The sequence below is a fragment of the Elgaria multicarinata genome, chromosome 9, assembly GCF_023053635.1.
Source record: "Elgaria multicarinata webbii isolate HBS135686 ecotype San Diego chromosome 9, rElgMul1.1.pri, whole genome shotgun sequence".
NCBI classification, from domain to species: domain Eukaryota; kingdom Metazoa; phylum Chordata; class Lepidosauria; order Squamata; family Anguidae; genus Elgaria; species Elgaria multicarinata.
The window spans coordinates 50,247,853-50,265,513 of NC_086179.1; the positions used below are offsets into that span (position 1 = coordinate 50,247,853).

The 17,661-nt window shown below is 40.7% G+C and overlaps 1 protein-coding gene across 2 annotated transcripts in view; it reads right to left on the bottom strand.

The window, feature by feature from the left end:
* SYT1 (synaptotagmin 1) overlaps positions 1-17,661 on the bottom strand; it is a 159,749-nt gene that overhangs the window by 129,362 nt on the left and 12,726 nt on the right. The window lies entirely within an intron of this gene.

Below are 17,661 nucleotides of genomic sequence, written 5' to 3' on the forward strand. Positions count from 1 at the left end.
CCTAGATCAAATATATCCGTGTTCTCATTATTCATAAATTCCCAAGACTGTCCACGTTTTAGTAGTAAATAAATAAATGTATGTATGTGTGTGTGTGTACTTCAAAATCATAAGCATTCTGTTTATGCATTCTATCTGGATATCTAGGCAGGCACTGCTACAGTACAAAGCAATATTGACAGCAACAATTATGCAAAGATTGTTTGATTTCAGTGAGGATTGGAATTTAAAGCCAATGAAGATCTAGCAATGAAAAAAATCAATTATATAACTAAAGTTTGGTGTGATTACTCTAATATGAAGATTAAAATTTCATTAAAATCTTGTAAAACTGGATTTAAAGAAACAATCATGTTTGCTTCTGGATATGTACCCAGCCTCTCAAATCCACAAAATATTCTGCCGAGCAACTTGCACAGAAGTCTTTACAATTATGCTTCACAAAATGGAAGAGTGAATGGAATTTGACAGATGGCGCCAGTGAATTATGAAAGGAAAATAGACAGTGAAAATGCAGGAAAATTAGCTGCTTAAAGTAATGAAGATGAACTGAGTACATGATGGCAGGATGCTGTATTAAAAGGACATTCTTGGGGAAGATATTTGCTTACATTCACTAATTTCTAACATATGTGTGTTAGAGTCAGCCCAGCCTGGACATCATCCCTACAGCTAGAGAAGCACTTCCCCTTAATCTATAGACACTAGTTGAAGTTACTCTGTCATGCGGGAAAACTCTCCCTTCTTTGCTTTACGTGACCCAGGGCTGGCTGCATTTGGACAACATGATAGTCAATGTTGGGGTAATAATCAACTCGACAGTTGTTGATCTAGGGCAGTGGTTCTCAACCTTCCTAATGCCGCGACCCTTTAATACAGTTCCTCATGTTGTGGTGACCCCCAACCATAAAATTATTTTCGTTCTTCTCTACACGATCCATTGTCATGGGATGGTTTGCTAATGAAAATAATACATAACAATAGCTTTAATAATACAAAAGATGATACATGACATAGTTCAGTCAATACGGTTTCCTAAGACCATCGGAAATATGTGTTTTCCGATGGTCTTAGGCGACCCCTGTGAAAGGGTCATTCGACCCCCCAAAGGGGTCCCGACCCACAGGTTGAGAACCGCTGATCTAGGGGGTACTCCCCACACAACATGATAATAATCAACTGTGGTGTGGATTAGGATCAGTGTCTAGTTGACTATTAGTCCACACTGAGTTGACTCACACATCCCCCGCCCTTTCTCCCCCTCAGTCCTTTCACTAATATCTCATCAGCCATTGCTGCTGAAAATCTTTCCTGCCATCTGGACTATAGTGTCAGCCACCGCTTTGACCACTCTTCCTTGCAACTCTGTGACTGACGAAATAACCGACAGTGCCCTCCACACAACATGATAACCAATGGTGGTTCAGATAGCCAATTTGGCACAGCTTTGGTTATTTGCGTCGGTTATTTTGGCCAAATAACCAACCATGGGTTAAAAAACTCCGTCCACACAACATGATAACCCACGGTAGGTTAAATAACCAACTGTTGACTATTTAAACCACCATTGGTTATTGCGTTGTCTGAACCCAGTTGCTGAATTATCTAATTCAGGGGTGTACAACCTCTTTCAGCCCAAAGGCTGAATTCCATTTCAGAGAAGCTCTCATGGGATACATCCCAGTGGTGGGTGGGGCTGAAGGCAAAAGGGGATAGGGCAGAAAACAAAAGGGCCAAGGCCGAAAATACCAGCATATTTTAGCTTAAGGGTACTATCCTATGCATGTTTAGACAGAAAAGAAGCCTTACAACTCCCAGTGTTCCCCAGCCACACTTTGGGGGGGGGGAACAGGGGGCCATGAAAGTGGCCCGGTGGGGGTGCACTTTACTCACTCCTGAAGTAACACAACATTAGGGTGACCCTATGAAAAGGACAGGGCTCCTGTATCTTTAACACTTATATTGAAAAGGGAATTTCAAAAGGTGTCATTTGTATATATGGGGAACCTGGTGAAATTTCCTCTTCATCACAACAGTTAAAGCTGCAGGTGCCCTGCCCTCTTTTAAATCTGGCCACTCTAGTATAGCTCCTGCAGCTTTAACTGCTGTGATGAAGAGGGAATTTCACCAGGTGCGACATGCATACAAATGACAACTTGCTTAACGAAGTTGTAATGAGTTGTGCAATACCTTGTGATACTGCTTGTGGGACATCTTGATTTGCAGAACACCCCGTACAATGCTTTGTGCAACATCTTGTGAAATGATTTCACAAAAGAAGCTTGGTGCTAGCTGAAGGACACCACTGGTTGCAACTCAGAGTTTGTGGACTGATAATTGTCTGCGGCTGAGACATTTTAGAAATATGTTCTTATATTTGGGGGCTTCCCAAATATTACTTTTCTTGGTGTATCAGTAACACTAAACAGGAAGTAGGTAGTGGGGAAAGTGTTGACTGAGGGTGTCAAGGTGTGCTGACCTGTCGGTTGCTCTCAGATGTCTCAGTTTGTTCTTTAGATGGGGGCAGGCTTACCTAAGCAGAAATGTTTCCCAACTTTCCTGTATTACTAAACTACAAAAAAAAAAAAAAAAAAAAAAAAAGCAATGTTCTTGTTTCCTGATAACAACAACAACAATGCAGACAGGTGTTGTTGTTTTTTAAAAAAATTGTGTACATGTCTCTGTCAAGGAGATCACTGCCAATCAAAGAGAAAACTCATTTGACGGACCCCATCGGTGCAAGGAAAAGTCTGTGTGGCATCATAGTTAGAATGTTTCACAAGGACTAGGCAGACCTGGGTTCAGATTTGCAGTCAGCTAGGAAGTTCACTGGATGGCCTTGGGTCAGTTGCCAGCTCTAACATAATCTACCTTACAGGGTTGTTCTGAAAATAAAATTGGGGAGAATAATATACACCTCCTTGAATTCCTTGGAGGAAGAATGGGATATTAATGCCTCTTTTCCTCTTGTATTGGCCCTATTAAATTGTGAGCTAGCAGGCAAGGACTCACTTATTTGATCACTGAAAGAACACGGCAGGATGATGGTTTACAAACTGAAGTTGAATTCAGACAACATAGAAGTGATACTGGCTGGGTGGTAGCCTGGAGGCTCTGTGGGCCCAAGTTCTACCGGCTATCAATAAATGTATGTACTGTTCTATCAAAGCAAGTACAGTCCTTAGAATACTAGGCACATTAACATATTCAAGGAACATATCATCATCATCACATATCCATACACACATGTGCAACATTTCACCAAGCTCCATAGTACTACTGGCTCTGAAGTACAAAGGGATGAATTCAGAACAAGTTTAGTCACACTTAGGTCACATTGAAATCAATTCACATTGAAGTGCAACTAAGTTGTTATAGGTCCAACACAAAATGTTTAATATATAGGCTAATCATACTTAATTTCGTTATCCTTTTTCATCTTGTAAGATTGTCTTGTAGACCTTTTATCATCTTTATAATTCTGTCCTGAATTATATCCAACTTGTTCACATACTTCTTGAACTGTGATACCCAGAACTAAACACCTTTGCCCTGTCCCAATGGTTTTCTTGCACAACCTTTTGAAAGTGCCCTAAGTTGTTGCATCATGTTGGTGGAGAGGTTTGCATTGTACACTGGACCATAAATAAGAAATTCCAAGTGTGCTTCTTTGGAAGCAATTCCAGCTAAGTTCAGTAGAGTTACTTCCACAGAAACATGTAGATGTTTGGGGCATTTGAGATATCCTGCCTGATGTTTGAGAACTGCATGAACAACTCCATGTGAATGTGTCACAGAAAATACGAGTTTTTGGGGTAAGAGATTGATTTCATGGCAGCACAACTTTCTTATACATAAAGCAGTCTGAGATAAAATTATACAAATTGTGTGGGCTTAGGTAGCTGCAATTGCTACTGCCTGCATGATTTGCTCCATGTTACACAGCAATATCAGCTAAGCTTGAATTAATCTCATACCAAATTCCAGCACATGAACTAACTTTAGTTCAAATGCAGAGCAGCATAGAATAGATTAGAGGACTAAAAATAAATAAATACTTGCTGACTTCTTTCTTAAAAGCCAAAAGTCATGTTTGCCTTAATTGGATCCCAGTAATCATATCTGACGAGTCCAATTGTTGAAAACCTACCATTTTGTGTGTGTCATGTGAGAAAGGAGTTGTTAGTCTTGCACCTCAGTCCTTAAAGCCTGACATGCATGGGCCCACCTTCATATGTACCTCCATGTGGTGTGTTTCATATTCTTATCATATGTATGTTTGACCAAATAGTGCCGCTGAAAGAACATGGCTGGATGATGGTTTACAAGCTGAAGTTGAATTTGGACAACATAGAAGTGATACTGGCTGGAAGGCAGCCTGGAGGCTCTGTGGGTCTAAGTTCTACCGGCTATCAATAAATGTATGCACTGTTCCATCAAAGCAAGTACAAGCCTTGTGCATTCTCCTGAATGTGGCTGCTGTTTAATAAGTAGATGGATGCAATAGCCAGGAGTGCCGTTTCTCAGTTACATCTGATATGCCAGCTGTTTCCTTTTACTGAGAACCAAGGTCTCATAACAATTTCCCATGCCTTTATAATCTCAAGGACTGACTATTGTAGGGATGGAGAATCCAGAAGTTGTCAGATTCCTATTCCGTCAGCCCTAGTCAGCCTGGCCAATGGTGAGGAATGATTAGAGTAGTAGTTCATCAACATCTGGAGGGCCACAGGTTCTACTATGGACTACTGCAACATCACTATCCATGGGTGGATGCTTCCAACAGGAATATACTGTATCCAACAATGTCTATGTCAATGGCACTAGATGCCAGTGAGATTCCAGGCTGCTTTAAGATAATTGGAAACCTTATTCCAAGGACCTTCTTCTAAGCAGATAAAACTGTCAACAGGAAGAATCAGGGATTTTATAGTGGCTGCCCTGGGGGTGTGTCTTCACAGCACCACGCTGGCACCATGGTTTTATATTGGATTTTATGGTTGTAAACTGCCCAGAGAGCCTAGGCTGCTGGGCAGTATACATGTGCAATAAATAAATAAATACATAATCGAAACCGCACACCCACCTTGGGGCTTTTGGAGCATTTAGACAGACCCCAGGTTTTGTAGAATCATGTCCCCCAGGAAGTTCATCACTTTCCCTCCCTCTTGGTTTTTAGACTAATTTGTCAGGCCCAGGGCATGCTGGGAGTTGTAGGGCTTTTTTCCATCTAAACATGCATAGGTTTGTAACCTTTGTTTGTTCTATTGTATGGAATTGTGCACAAATTATTTAACTAATTAGGTCAACTGCCTCAAGTGACTGTCTTAAGAGAAAAAGGCAAGGGCAATGGCAGCAAGAATTTTAACAAAGCAAAAGGTTGCGTTCCTCTGATGGAAGGAGTTTCCATAAATGGAAAGTTTCCTCTGAAATGAGAAGAGGAAGGGAACCTTTGGATCCAACCCCTAGGATCTTATGTTACAGTGAATAAATATCCAGCATGTGGGGAATTAGTTCAATGAGGAGAAGAATTCAGTGGCAGGAACAATATTATAATGACATAAAATACACAGCTGGATGTAAAACCCACTCTGTAAAATGTTGAGATATTTAGGCTGCAGTCATACTTCTGAGTAGACATGCATGGGATTTCATTGTTCAGTCTGCCTTTCTCCTAAACATGGAGAGTTGGAAATTTCTATAGCCAGAAGCTATTGAAGCCAGCTGCTTAACCATTTGCATGGCCTCATTATTCCCATGAGAAGTTTACCACTGGGTTGTGTCAATGTTAGTCCTGCTTAGAAAAGAACGGGACTTAAGTTAGTCTAACACTTTTTAACACACTGTTCTGAGAATAGTATCAGTAAGAATAGATAGCAAGTGCAGTGTCACCTGATTTTTTCCTGGCATTCTCAAAGTCACACCAGTGAAGCCGCTAGCAAGTATTTATTTACTAAATGCCAACTATACAGATTTAATTAGGCATAATCATTTTGTGGCAACATTATTCATACTATATATATAATATCACCAAGATGTCCTTATTTGGAATCAGTGAGATATTGTACTCCTGTATATGACTGTAACAAAAAAGCCAAAGGTACAGGAGGGTTGTACACATCTTGCAAACCAGGTCACTATGAAGGATGAAAGTCACCAGGTTGGCAAAGCAGAAGAATGACAAAAGACTCAGATGTCGGGCATTGAACAATGCTACTTCCCCAATTGCCTTGCTATTGTTGAGTGCCTTTGTAAGCTTTATAGCAAAGGGTGAGTTATAACTGAGGCTCTGATTTGAGTATATCTCTGGATCGAAAATGGTAGCTGTGAAATACTTACACAGCTGAGACAAGGGAGAAATTCTATTATATGAGTCCTGGTCTGCCCAAAAATCAGATGTCTGATGTACAAAATTTGCGCTATTATTCTTTGGGGAAATAAATTATATATCTGTTACCATCTAATCTCTCTCCCCATCCATCTATCCCTGTCCTACACTCACAATGAAGCACATAAGTGTGAATTTCTCCCTTGCCTAGTGTTTTCAGCTATTTCATGCTGCATAGAACTCTCTCCTCCTAGGCTGTAACCATGATACCAGGGGTGCTCTGCACACAAAGAAACCCATTTCCAAGATGCATTTGAAGTTAATAGCCAAGTTGCTTTCCTTCCCTTTCTAGAGGCCCATTTAACAGCATTATTATGATGAGGATGAGGATGATTGATTGCTGGCTTCAGCTTTTCTGCACAAAAAGCATGATTTCGGATTGGCTTGGTAGTAGCACAGTAATGGTCATTAACTTCGTTGCAGGAACCACTGCCAAGGTGATAAATAGATTTGGTTTGCATTAGCTTCTGGAGACCAAAGGCATCATTTGATCTCATTAATGGAATCTAATCAAATGCAAAGTTACATCACCCTTCGAGCTCGACAACAATTTTCATAGACTAACAACTGCTTGTTTGTTTGTTTTTCCTTTTAGAAAATACATTATTTTCTTTTACAAAATGCAAAATACAAGAAAATAATATAAAGTAATAAATATCAATAAGTTGGGATGCTAAACTGTTTACCCCTTCTTTCCTGTGCTTCTCTGTTTTTTTTAGCTAAAACTGATTTTCTTTTATTTTCATATCACCTAATTCATGAAGTTCTGTTTGTCTTATCCCAAGCAAGAGGAAAATCAACATAGTCAGTTAGTAATTATTATTTTTATTGCAATTTATTACAAAAGCATTGTAGTACGGTGATGAAAATAATATTTAACAGAAGAAATTGAATATATGTAGTGTGCTAAGTTAGGGTGACCAACTGTCAGGATTTCCCCGCATTTGTCCTGGTTTTTGTTCTTTCCATGGTGTCAGGGGGGATTTTCTGTAATTTTCAATAATGTCCTGGAATGACACACCTTCCCCTTTAAGGCTGCCATTAGCATGGCAGGAGGGAATGACATGCTTTCTTGAGGCACATCATTCCCCCACCCCGAACTCCAATTGAGGTCTTAAAGGGGAAAATGGGCCATTCGTGGACATTATAGAAAAGGCCCCAATTGGAGTGGATGGTGGTGGTGCAGAATGAAATCCTTTCCCCTCCTCCACTCCAATCGGGTTCTTTAAGGTGGAGGGGGAATAACGTACTTTCTGCAGGACTCAGAAAGCTGCTTCCCCACACACACATTAGGTGTCCTCTTTTTTGGTTTCCCAAATATGGTCACCCTAGCTAAGTAAAATTAGGCTGCAGTCTTTCACATACCTACCTGTGGGTAAGTCCCATTGAAAGCATCAGAGCTTACTTCTGAGTAGACAGGTATAGGATTGCACTGTACAACATCATTGATATCTGTTTTTATTTCACCTGCTAAAGGAGGAAGATTTCACATGTTTCCCCTTTGGTTAGATATGTGTTAATATATGGGTGGCAATGCAGAGCCAGCCATGCACTTATCTATTAGCACATGTGCCTAACACAAGAAAGCAGCACACTGGGCAGTATCCATCAGGGCGCTTTGCCCCCACTGATTCTATTATGACCTCACCAATTTGGTTCTGCAAGTGGCCCCTCCTGCCAATTCCATTGTACACCACTTGCAGAATGGAGATGTAACACTTCCTAGAGGAAGTTCTAAAAGGATCAGAAATGCTTGTTTCTGAATCAGAACAAGTTGGTGGAGCTCCCTTATATGAACTCTGCTTACTTGCCCAATTCCAGGTAAGCAGAGCTCTGGTTGCTCCTGGCGCACTAAATCTCCATTGTGCAAGTGGTGGGCACTGCTTACAGAATGGAACTAATGGGGTGCAATGGAATCAGCTGGGGCACAGTGCACCCTTCAATACTGTCCGCTGTAATGGGGTCTTGTTTGAAAGAAGAAACAAGGCCACAGGAAAGTGATGTTCAGATTTGTGAGCATCAACATCACAGCTCAAGATCATTCACATTTTTTGGTTATGTTGGTCTCTTCCTCTCTGAAGCTTACCAGTGCGGTGACAGAAATTGCAAGACTTTCCTGAATGTATTGACTTTTCAAAAAAAGAAGGATTAAAAAAAAAAGGTTCTGCCTACCCAGTAAATCACAAAGATATTGGGCCATTTATCAGTCAGTGCTAAACCACAATCCATTTCAAATAGCTCTTAAAGGCCATACCATTTAGCTTCTGCCCTTATGCTATGCTGTCTCTGCCTTTGCGTAATTTCATATTCACCATCACATCTACATATAATTTTACATACACTGTTCCCTATTTTGTAGTTCAGCAAGTTTGTTTTGTTACTTTCATTCAAAGGCTGGTATCCACATTACTGACAGCTGAATTTTTTAGATTTTGTGTATAATAGGAACTCATTTATTGTACTTGTACCCCTGGAATAAAGAAACAAGATACATCATTTTAGGGTTTTAAATAAACAATAACTTCCTTTAAGTATAAGAAATCCATCCATTACAGTGGCCAGTTACGTTTTGCCCAAAAAAGGGCACGCAGTACTGAAGAAGAGGACAAAAGAGAACGTCCATTTACATAAAATGTGCATATATGAATGTTTACATGCACATTTGAAGATAAGTACTAAATCTGAACTTCATAGACAAATCATTTCCCCATCCAAACCAAGCCCTGCCCCCATTCTTAAATTAATTTGCAGCCCACCCCAGGTCATCCTGATCAGTTCTCTTATTGAATAAGAGTTATTCAATGAATTTGCCCCACAATGATCCAGATCCTCCTCCAAAATCAATTTCCCTTCAATAAATTACCTCCATTCAATCCAATCATTCACATCATTATCCTCCCTAAATCAAATCAAATTCATGACCAAAGTAAGCAGGACAAGCTTATGCATGTCTGCTCAGAAGTAAGCAAAACTGAATCTCTTAGCAACATGTTTAAATAGTATCCCAAATACCAAGCCCCTCTATTTCTACTCAGACATAAGCAGAATAAGCCTCTGCATGTCTGCTCTATATGTATACTTATAAGCAGGATTGAATCGCTCCACAACACATTCAAATAACATCCCAAAGACCAAGCCTCCGAAGTAAGCATGAGCAGAATATCTACTCACAATTAAGCAGGCAGTCCTCAGAAGTAAGTAGGACTGAATCATGCCGAAGTTTCCTCCACATGCCTCACTCTCTCTCCCTTGCAGGGAAAGACTCTTATCTTTGATCAGCAAGCAGAAGAAGGGAGAAATGCTCGTGGGATTTTCTGCCACACAGGCAGACCAGATTGGCTCTGCTGCTGACTTGCCTTTCACTGGCATAATTATATTAAAATGAAAAGGGAAGAGCACCTCACATCCCCTTTTGTCCCAAAACAAGAGACTTTCCTAGGGCATGTCTATACCATGACTATAACCCCGGAGTAGTCCTTGGATCATTACTGTGCATCCATGTGATGCACAGGGGATCCCGTGGGCAACCCGGGACGAGAAAGGACTTACCCTGGAATATCAGGAACAGTGGAAAACCCAACTTTTCTGCGGTTCCAGGACCATTCTGGGGAGCATGGCAATGTGGCTGCTGCTCCCGGGTTGTCCTGTCCTCCCCATGAGTAGCAGGGCACTTGAAATGGGCATGGAGCTGCACAGCAGCATTCCATATCCATTGGGGGCGGGGAGTGGGGTCAGAGTTTTTTTTTCTTTTCTGTTACCTTTTGTACTGGAGCGGGAGTGTGCTCCTCTCATTGACTTTTTTTTAAATAGTGGCTGCAACATCCTTCTGGGACATCACGTGGCTGTCTAGACACTCAGGCAGGATTGTGGAAGCCGGTAAGTCCACGATCCCCCCTACACCCTTGTGGTGTAGACATGCCTCTAGACAGTCCATAAAATATTGAGCAGTCTTGTAGAAAAGAGCCATACTAATCCTAGCCATACCCATACGAAACCTCCAATGTGGGTGCCCGACCAGAGTGTGATAGAGGAACATTCTTCCTTCTACCTCACTCTTTTCTGAGGGTGCTCCCCTGGCTCAGGGGCAATGGCTTGACTAAGACCTACCCAGGACCCATTGTGGCCCTCACACTAATTGCTGAGGAGGATCCATCTGTGCCACCACCCTCTGGGCCTTGCAGCTTTGCATGGGTGAGTCAGGCAAACCCCAAACTGAGATCTTGTCTCTGTCCCAACTAGCTTCGCAACCTTAAAAAGGGGGCAGACTGAGAAAGCTTCTCTCCATCTTCATCACAAAATGCTCACTGAATTGTTCATTTTCATAGTTCTTTCCTTGAACCTGCACTACAAGAAGAACCTGTCTAACCTCTGTTCCCAAAGCATGCTATGCTTCCCACACTATTTGATTCTGCCAACGAATCAATGCCAAGCCGCAAGCCCATCACCAATCTTCAAACCCTGTGCAACATCCAGAGCACAATTCCGTGGTGGCAGAATCTGTTAGGAGAGGAAATCATTTATTGACCATACTTATTAGTCATTGTTCGAGATTCAGGGATGTTCTGGCATAAGAACAAAACCTAACCATCTCACATACCTGTGTTCACCTTCTGCAGCATCCATTTCCAATTGGTGAAATCTAAGTATTAGCTGCTCTGTGTAAATAACTTCATTCAGGGGAATACCTTAACCAGAAATTGCACTGGCACACGAGGGTATACCTGTCTGTAGCAAAGTGTAAAATACAAAAAACCCAATGCCATCCTCTTTCACTCTGAAATGCAATTGCTTACTTCTTTATGGACAGGATTGTTATGTTTTAATTATTTTAGGGTGCAATCCTATGCATATTTAAAAGTCCTACAACTCCCAGCATGCAGGGAGTTGTAGGACTTTTTGATCCCATTCAGACAAAACATTAAGCCATGGTGGTTAAGCATTTTTAACTACCCATTATGGCTTAGTGTGTCATGTGAACCATTCCTAACCAGGGTGGCTACAGAACCATGGTTTAAACGTGCTCACTAACAATTTGTTTAAAAAGGGTTAGCAGCCTAACCATGACATAGTGTGTTGTCTGAACAGGCCCATTCTGTCTAAACATGCATAGGATTACAACTTTAATTATTATATTTGTATACTAACTTGGGCCTGGGAAAGCTGGAATATAAAATAAATAACAGTGAAACAAAGATGCCTCAAAGTCCACAAGATTTAAGTATTATATGACAAGATGAGTTATGGACAACCACTTCATTTCTTTAAAAAAAGAGAACAGAATATGGAGTATGCTAGATACCATACACTTGAGACTTGTCAGATTATCACATTGCTTTTTCTGCAAAGGCTTTATTTTTCCTCACAGCTACAAAGCAATCCTAGATCTTGCTATGAGCAAAGAAAGATCAGAAAGTAGTTGATGGTACATTTGAAAAATAGAGCTGTGAAGAATTCATCTTCGCATGCAAGGCTTCTTCCTTTTCAGTGATCTCCCAAATATGCATGGTTATATTTCATTAGGTTGTTAGATGTGCTAATTATTGGTCATTTTTTTAAGGGAAAAAAAGATATTGATAGCTGTGCAGGTAAAGCTTGTGCTTCTATAATCACAGTATGGATTACCTTAAAATTTAATAGAAATGCTACATTTTAGAAACTTTTTTAACATATAAGATGCCTGTTGTGTCTACCACTGTTGATTTTATAGTGTTTTTCAATGTATTGTGCAATTAATTTATCCTCACAGTAACCCAGTAAAGCAAGCTGGACTATGCGAGATCTACACCAAGCAGGGTATGACACTTTGAAAACAGTTTGAAAACTGTATAGGGAGTGTGTCCTGGCCCCCAACAGTTGTCACTACTGTTATAAACCATTTTAAAGCAGTAGTGTAAATCCTGCCTAGGAGAGAGAAAGAAAGAGAATTGCTGAAGTACATCTCTGGGTCCGCTTCATGGGATATGAAGCTGCAAGGATATGGAAGCTATGTTATCAAACAGTCAAACACAACACACATGACCAGATCCGGAGAAATTTGTCCACAAAGAAGTGCATCTGCATGAATTAACTTTCTCATTCACTTCAAACGAACACCCAGGCAGAACTATCAACTCCATTTAAAGTTGAAACATCTAGTTGCAATCTATATTGCTATAAGCTGTTTTAGGTGCCTTTGAGTGGAAAAGCTGCCTATACATTCAAAATGCATCCATACCAAACGGATTAGGGGCAACTATATGTAGCATTACACTAGAACCTTTGAAATACTCGTGATCTAAAGATAGTTATGATAGATTCCTATAAGACAGACAAGTAACAAATAGAACAATAACAAAATGGCTAGATTTTTGGTCCATGTGCAAAGAAACACAATTTCAAATCTCCACTTAGGGTGCAATTCTATGCATGTTTAGACAGAAGTATGTCCTACAACTCCACGCATCCTTCAGCCCTTAAATACTGAATACAGTGAAAATGCTATAGATATGGCAATATCTGAGTGCTTTTCTAAATGTAATAGAGTTAAATTAATTACTAAAAGTCTTGAACTAATTAACTTGTAATCAACACTAAGCAAAAATGCATTGTTTATATATGACTCAAAGAACTTTAGATTAAGAAAGGTGTTTTCAAACCTTTTAAACTAAATTTAATGAGATCAAAGGATTTAAACATTAATTAACATTTCAAGCTATTCACAAAATAAAGTTCCTTTGGGGCTTGAAAATCCTACTAATAATTCTAGTTGCCCTAACCCGTTTTCACTCACAAATTGGACTGAGCACAAATCTAGTTAGTCTACCTATGGCCTCTATGACAAAGTAAATGACCGGGTTTGCACAATCGTGGAGGGAAGCATAGGGTGGCTTCTTTTCCCACCCTATGCGTGCCTTGTTGTGTGCCACCTAATTACACTGTCCCTCTCCCAAAGAAGGTGACCAAGGCCAATTCCGTCCCAGAACCAGTCCTGAACCCAGACTGGAATGGATCCAGATAATCAGTTTCATCGACGAGCGCCTGCAGCTGAGACACTTCCACTCTCTCGAGCACCTTGCTCAAAAGTGGGGTATTGTAAAGTATTACAATAGGTAACAATATATTGTTGTTGGGAAAATTCATTCCCCCTGGTTACTCTGTGAGGATTGTAGCTAAGCTCAGTTACAACAGGGAAGGGGAGAGATGGCAGATGTCACCAGTGTCCCTGCTAAGAAAGAAGTACTGGTGCTGTGTCCCTGGGAGCCTTGGTTTCACTATACCACTGCCCATGGAGCTCTGTAAATGGTGGTGTGAAGGATGATTCACTGAGAGAAGGAGCCCATTGAGAGTATCTCGTCCATTGGCCCTCAAAAACCTGGAACTGGCACTGCATTGTTGTTTTAGGCTTAGGAAAGTTTGTACCAATATCTGTGTCACTGCAATGACACAAATAGAACCAGCACAGTCTTCTGTTGGCGACACAACAGAAGACTATGCTAACACATTGCAACATTTGGCAGTCCTAATGTCTTCTGCCCATGAACAGATTTCTACCAGTGTGGTGGGTGAGAGCCAGCATGGTGTAGTGGCTAGAGTGTTGATCTGGGAGTCTGGAGATCTGGGTTCTAGGCCACACTCAGCCATGGAAGACTTTGGGCCAGTCACAGCCCAACCTATCACACAGGATTCTTGTGAGGATAAAATGGAGAGGAGGAGGATTATGTATGCTGCCTTAGGTTCCTTACAGTGGAAAAATGGTGGGATAAAATGTAATAAATAAACCCAAGGAGCATCCCCCGGGATGCCTGTAATTTCAGACTGACTTTTAAAAACAATTTCATTATGACTTCAATGAAGACATTTTTAAAATAAAATGACAATGCATGATAGTTGGGAAATAAAAATGTCACTGGTGAAAACAAATTTCCCACCATTATCTCTTGGTACCACATCAGTACTATAGTAGGGTGACCATATTTGGGAAACCAAAAAAGAGGACACCTAGTGTGTGTGTGGGGAAGCAGCTTTCTGAGTCCTGCAAAAAGTACATTATTCCCTCGCCACCTTAAGGAACCCAATTGGAGTGGAGGAGGGGAAAGGATTTCATTCTGCACCACCACCATCCACTCCAATTGGGGCCTTTTCTATAATGTCCACGAATGACCCACTTTCCCCTTTAAGACCTCAATTGGAGCTCGGGGTGGGGGAATGATGTGCCTCAAGAAAGCATGTCATTCACTCCTGCCATGCTAATGGCAGCCTTAAAGGGGAAGGTGTGTCATTCCAGGACATTATTGGAAATTATAGAAAATCCCCCCTGACACTATGGAAAGAACAAAAACCAGGACAAATCTGGGGAAATCCTGACAGTTGGTCACCCTATACTATAGTAAACTACCTTGTGGATAGGGTCTAGGGCAGAGGTATTCCTCAGGTGGGTTACAGCTTACAAAATACAAGTTTAAGCTGGCATAAATAAAAAAATGATTTTTATATAAAAAAGACATTTTTTATAATGGATTGGGAAGGTGAGCAGTCAAAGCAACAATTATACTTTATAGGCTGATGTCTGAATACTTTTCCTATCAATTTGTTAGATGGATATTGTTGCATTTTCCACTACTATATTACTCAAAGGTTTCAATTTTCAAGAGTCAAAGACCACATAAAACAAAAGAATACCCAAACATAACATTAACAATAGCCATGTGGTATTATTGCCCCTAGGTCACAATTAATAGCAGCAAACACCCTGCAGAATGACCTTAAGACCAGGAATCATCAGAACTAGATAGCTTCACATTTCTTCAGTGGGTATCGGACTTGCACTTCTCTTTGTCAGGGCTCAGGAATAGATCTGGTTGCTCTGACACCAGTCTGGCTGCCCTACTATTAGGAAGGTTGAGGCAGTGTCATAGTTTTTGGTGCCAGGAAAGCACAGCAAACCATTAGATTTCATTTATAATTGTTGTATTTTAACTGCAAGGGAGGGGAAGAGGCCACTTGTAGAATTTTCTGGCCTTAGCTAGACCTAAGGATTATCCCAGGCAAATAGAGGGGTCGTCCCTGCCTGTTCCTGGGATATCCTGTGTGTCATTTGGATGCACAGGGATGATCCCAGGACAATCCCAGGATATAGGCCTGGTCTAGCCATGGCCTCTGCCTCAGGTGCCAAAATAACTTGACTGGTCTTTGGTACTATGCACCTTTGTGAGTGTGGGGAGGCGGCGGCACCTTTTGCTCTCTGCATCAGCCAGGAAAAGACTTGGGCTACCCCAGCTGACTATTCCTGTAACTTGTGGATGCTGCATCCCTCCTTTTTGGGCCTAAGCTTGTATGCCCTACCTCTGTTTTAGTTCTCAAGCCTTAGCTAGAGCTAAGGTTTATCCTGGCATCAGCCCTGCCTGCTCCTGGGATATCCTGTGTGTCATTTACATGAACAGGGATGACCCCGGGACAATCCCGGGATAAACCTTAGGTCAAGTTAAGGCCTCAGTCATTAGTTAACTTCCCCAAGCTGTTACTTTGCACCTACAATGGTGTGTATGCAATCTTCAGAAGTAAGCTAATAGGTGCCTGCTTCAGTACTATTAATAGGTGCCTGCTTCAGTACTAAGTAGCCCAGATTATTTGGAAATTGTGTTGCTTACTAAAATTAATGGGAAGATGCATGGTTATGCACACAGTGTATACCAGTCCACTGTTTGCAACATTTTAAAACTTAGTGAAATTAAGATGAATTTGTGGCATTCAGATGCAATTACAAAAATAACAGTGCATCTTACTCTGTGATTAGGAGACCTTTGATTCTCCCGTAAATACTCAGCAGATGAGTAATATGACGTAAACCTTTAATGTCATTCGATACATGCACAGCTTGGATCTTGATATTGTCTCCTACAATAGTTTCCTTAAGAGAGTTTTAAAAACACCTCTTCAAGTTTAAAGTAGGAAGCAAATTGCCTGCTTCTTAAATAAATTAGCACTTATCTACGTTTCTGGAAGGACATTTATTTTCTGAGACAGTCTCGCTAGGCTTGGAGTTTATTGATTGCTATTTTCCCCTTCTGTTCACTTTCTCCTGAAAGTTATGTTCTCTTTGTTTTTATTTCTTCATGCTTCATAAACCCCATTTTCTATAGCTCAGTCTCTATTTCTCCTGTAGCCAGCATACTGGGTTCTGAAGAGATACAGAATTAATTGCTCATTACTGCTGATGCTACAGGTTTCAAAGAATTGTTGATTACCTCTAACAAAGTTTCTATTAGGGGCATAAGAGAGAGAGCAGCTGCCTCTTTAGTTAATGTCAGTATGCTTGCCAGAGAAACTGATGGCTTGGGTTCTTGCGCCAAGAGTAATTATGTTTATGCCTAGTTTTATCAGAAATTTAATAATTTTGATTTAATTTTTTAAATTGCATCAGCTGATCAAATAGGGCTACCAGAAAATTGACTTGCTTTTCTGCCATTGGGTACAAAACCCTAAAATCTGCCACTCCTTAAGACGTTGGATATCCTGTTTCAAGATGGGCTGCTAATCAGACCTCATTGTTTTGCACTAATAAGCTTTCCCCAACAAGGTGCTCTCCAGATATTTTGGATTAAAACTTCTATCTGTCCCAGCCAGCAAGGACTTTTCTCCCCTTGTCATTTCACTCTGCTGCTATGCCAATTTCATTACTATGCTGATGCTGAATTGTTTTGAATTTGCTGTGTGTGTGCACTGTGTTGCTGTTTTTGAAGAATATAAAAAGAATATAGCCAAAAATCAAAAACAAATGGCCAAATACAAGTGGATGATAGGCAATAGCTCTTCTGGGAAAAGAGATAGAAGTTATACAGGGTAACTAACTTGAGCCAAGAATGTGATATGGCTTTAAAAGTCAATACTATTTTAGTTTTGTGTCAACAAGTGCATCATTTCTAGCAGAAGTTAAAGCATTGCTCAGCTCATTAGTTATAGGAGCTGCAATTCCAAAATTACATTGACAAGTTGGAAAGCACTCTATGGAGGACTACAAAAATGATAAAGGATCTAGGAGGAAAATTCTATGAAGGCACGTGGAAGAGCAATGGATTTCAGCTGGTGGGTGGTACCCACTCCTAAGTCTGCCCTACGCTGGCTTGCAACAGCAGCAGTGACTACCACCATGCAAATATATGGTAAAATTTAAGACGTGGGTCCCAATTTATTGTCCCTGGATCTTCTAAAAAAGCTTTAAAACTATGAAATAGAGGTTCTGAAATGCTCAAGGCTGAGATGAAATATGTCTCCTCATTTGCCAGTCAATTCAGAGG